The sequence below is a fragment of the Procambarus clarkii genome, chromosome 16, assembly GCF_040958095.1.
Source record: "Procambarus clarkii isolate CNS0578487 chromosome 16, FALCON_Pclarkii_2.0, whole genome shotgun sequence".
Taxonomy (NCBI): domain Eukaryota; kingdom Metazoa; phylum Arthropoda; class Malacostraca; order Decapoda; family Cambaridae; genus Procambarus; species Procambarus clarkii.
In genome coordinates this window covers 11976893-11981673 of record NC_091165.1, presented here as the reverse complement: position 1 = coordinate 11981673, position 4781 = coordinate 11976893, and positions in this window count along the sequence as shown.

Sequence of the window (4781 nt, the reverse complement as noted above, 5' to 3'; positions counted from 1 at the left end):
TGGAGGTGCTTATCCAGTTCTCTCTTGAACACTGAGGGGTCGGCCAGTTATGCCCCTTATGTGTAGTGGAAGCGTGTTGAACAGTCTCGGACCTCTGATGTTGATAGAGTTCTCTCTCAGAGTACCAGTTGCACCTCTGTTTTTCAACGGGGGTATTCTGCACATCCTGCCATGTCTTCTGGTCTCATGTGATGTTATTTCTGTGTGCAGGTTTGGGACCAGCCCCTCTAATATTTTCCACGTGTAAATTATTATGTACCTTATGTAACTTCTTGGTGACTCGGATACTTTTGATATCGTTCGCCTTATGCGTTTTTGTTCATGTATTGGCATCCTTGGTGATATTTAGCGCCCTCTGATTATTCCGCACATTTGATGGTGCTACATAGCCTTCCCGGTTTGGTACCTTCTTTTGATAATTACTTACTTCAAAAAACTCTCAGCCTTTATATCACCCACTGTCCTTTGCTAACAAAGGAAGTCACAACTAAAAGGCTAAACAATCCTTGGCTTACAAAGGGGATACTATTAATAAAAAACATGACCTTGAGAAGAAATATAGGTTAGGAATCGTCTCCAAAGAATTTTCAAAGAATTACTCATCATTGCTATCTAAAATAATTAGAAGAGCCAAAATTAAATACTATGAAGATAAATTTACCCAAACAAAGGGCAACATTAAGAAAACATGGATTGCAATTTCACAAATATTGGGATCAAAAATGATTTTAAGTAACAAACCAATACTCCTGTCCAATAACGATAGTCTGCTTTCAGCCTCTGATACTGCTATTCTTTTTGATAATTACTTGCTTACTCTGATACTGCTATTGAATTCAACAGGTTCTTCTCATCCATTGGGTCATCCCTTGCTAATGATATTCCATCTTCCAGTACTAATGTTCAGGACTATCTTACAGGTACCTATCCGCAGTCTCTGTACCTAACACCTGCTAATTCCACTGATGTTAATGAGATAATCCTTTCCCTTAAAACCAAGTCTAGCTTGCCCTTGCAGAGATACCAACTCTAATTTACAAAAAAGCCTCCAGATCTTGAGCTCCTGCCATTGATTTGCGCTACACCAAGTCACCTGAACTCCAAACCTTTCCAGATACAGTATTTAAAAAAAAAAAAAAAAACAGTAACCCCAGTCCACAAATGTGGTTATCTCACTGATGTCAACTTCAGACCTATATCAATTCTGCCACACTTGTCAAAAATATTTGAAAAACTAATCTACAAGCAGCTTTACTCTTATCTAACTAAACACAATATACTTAGCTCTTGTCAATATGGCTTCAGATCTTTTAAAAAGCGCACCAAAGATGCACTTACTAGTATGATTAACTTGATACATGCAGCTCTTGATAAAAATGAGTTCCCTGTTGGATTATTTGTGGACCAGCTTAAGGCTTTTGACACTCAACCACCAAAACCTCCTTAAATTACATCACTAAGGAGTCAGAGGTCACTCCATGCAATACCTTCAGTCTTACCTTACCGACAGGCTCCAGTATGTTTCTTTGAATAATTCAATTTCTCCCACCCTACCCATCAACATTGGTGTTCCTCAGGGCAGCATACTTGGCCCTCTCCTCTTTCTCATCTACATTAATGACCTTCCAAAGGCCTCCCAACACCTCAAACCAATTCTATTTGCCGATGACACAACTTTCAGTTTCTCCAGTCCTGACCCTCTTGCTCTAAATGTCACAGTGAATACTGAATTAAATAAAGTCCATCTCTGGCTTACTGCTAACAAACTTGCCCTCAACATTGACAAAACTTTCTATATTTTGTTTGGCAATAAATTTTCAAAGTCAAATTAATCTCTGTATAAACAATATCCAAATTTGTGACAAAGTAGATGGCAAATTCCTTGGTGTTCTTATAGACAAGCTGAATTTCCAGGGGGACATTCTAAATGTGCATAAAAAAAAAAAAAAAAAAAAAAAGTTTCAAAAACTGTTGGCATTCTTTCTAAGATCAGGTATTATGTAATTCACCCTGCCCTGGTGACGCTCTATTACTCTTTCATCTATCCTTATCTTACCTATGATATTTGTGCTTTGGGTTCTGCTACCCAAAATCATTTACATCCTCTAATTACTCAACACAAAGCTGCTACAGGTATTAGAACAATATCTAACTCTGGCCCCAGACAGCACTCGGTACCCTTACTCAAATCTCTGAATATGTTAGATATTAAGTCACTGCACATCCTCTCATGTGTACTTTATATATTTATATGTCAATCCTGACCTTAAAATCTTCCTAGAAAGTTGTAACAGAGCCCATTGGCACTACACCAGAAACAAATACCTATTTGAGATTCCAAGAGTATGACTTAAACTAGAAATGCTTTACAAATCAAGGGACCCAAATTATGGAATGACCTCAATCATGTCAAAGAGTGTACCTCTCCCAACCAGTTTAAGATAAAAACTAAGTCCTACCTAATTAACTCCATGTAACCTACCTTACCCCCAAATGTCAACCCATGTCTTACTATTTTAAACAATGCTGTTTGTTGACCAAATTGTATATTTGCTATTTTCTGCCATGTTCCCCCCCCTTTTTTTATTTTATTTTTTTTCAACAATTTATACTTTAATCTCAATTAGTATTAAGTTTTAGTCTAAATGTTTTTCCTGCCCGAAACACTTTGCGTAATAGTGGTTTTAGGCTTTATGTATTAGCTCTATCTATAAATCCATCAATGTTTGTATCTCACTTGTATGTATGTACTTTACCTGAATAAACATTTGATTTGATTTTGATTTGATAAGACTAAACTGGAAAAGGTTCAAAGGTTTGCCACCAGACTATTACCCCAAACTGAGACGTATGGGCTATGAGGAAAGACCACGGGAATTAAAACCTCACGTCGCTGGAAGACACAGTTAGGAGGGGACATGATCACCACATACAAGATATTCAAAGGCCTTCATAGGGTAGATAAAGACAGGCTATGTAACAAGGGGCACACGCACCAGGGAACACATGTGGAAATTTTGTGCCCAAATAAGCCGCAGAGATATTAGAAAGAACTTTATTAATGTCAGTAATTGACAAATGAAATGCATTAGGAAGTGATGTGGTGGAGGCAGACTCCATACACAGTTTCAAGTGTTGATATGATAGAGCCGAATAGGCTCGGGAACCTGTACACAAGTTGATTGACAGATGAGAGGTGGGACCTAAAAGCCAGAGCTCAACCCCCCGCAAGCACAACTAAGCAAGTACACAAATAGTAGGGCAGGATCATTTTTGGAATAAAATCTACCAATTGTCGTTTACTTTTTAATTCCCAAAACCAAACTTCAGAACAATGCTTAATTTACAGGCAAAATTGTTTAATTTCTTATTTTTCATTATATGGTTCCTCTGAAAGGTGTCAAACTACAAAAGTTCATAAACTAAACATTTATTCATTGAGTGAAATGGTACAATATTCAAACATTTTAACCTAAAAAAAAATATACTTTGCACTTATTAAAATTCAGTTTGGAATTTCGCATTATCAAGTCTGATAAACATCCTTGGGGTTAGATTTAGTTCAAACAGAAGTCTGAAAATGGAAGGTGTTATCAATGCTTTGTCTTCTTTTATCAAAAGAAGACAATTTTAACATTTTCTTTATACATTTGGCATCATTAGCAGTAAATAAATTTATCAGTAAACTTCTATTTATTGTTGAACTTAGAAATGTTGGATAACTAATAAAAAAAAAAATTCAGGACAAGATAGTGTTGCCAATGTAACTAAACCAGATTAGTTTAATTAAAAATGCCTACAATTACACAAACTTAGTTTATTTTCTTGTGTTGAATTTGCCTTGTGTAAAATTACTTTGGTTGTTGAGTCTTCTGGCCACAACCTGAGAATGAATAAATAAAAATAAATAAATAAATAAAAATAAATGTTAAAATTAGGCAGAGAATTCATTAAAATTTTTTTCACAAATCTGCTGTTATGGCTTTAAACACTCATCCCTCTCAGCAATTTAACCTATTTTCAAGTGGGGGGGGAAAAAAAAACACATTCAGGATGCCAATTTGGAAACAACACGAGAAGCACAACACTCCAGGTAAGGCAATTATCAAAAGAAGGCACCAAACCAGGAAGGCTATGTAGCACCATCAAAGTGCGAAATAATCAGAGGGCGCTAAATATTACCAAGAATGCCAATACGAGAACAAAAACGCACAAGGCGAACGATATCAAAAGTATCCGATTCACCTAGAATTCTATCGAGGGACAAGTGACCGCAAGGGACGGTCGGAAAGCAAGACACACGCTCGTCCAGGAAGTCAGGACATTCAACAAGGATATGCACAACTGTAAGAGGGACAACGCAATTCACACAATAAGGAGCAGGGCGGCGCTCCATTAAGTGACCGTGGGTTAAGCAAGTATGGCCAACCCGCAGCCGTGCCAAAGCAGTTTCCCACCGCCGGTTACGGTGGTAGGAGGAAGGCCACGGGGACACGGTACGTTTGAGAGTACGCAACTTGTTACCAACCACAGAGGACCAACAACCCTGCCAACGGGCATGGATGGAGGAATGAATAACAGGATAAAAGTCGGAATAAGGAATACCTTTACGGGAGATGGGACAAGAACGGATAGTTTCCTTAGCGGCAGCATCCGCACGCTCATTGAAAGAAACACCAATATGGCTGGGAACCCAGCAAAACTCTACTGATTTAAATTTACTAGAAATAAGAAACAGCCAATGTTGAATCTCGATGACCACCGGATGGACAGGATTAAAG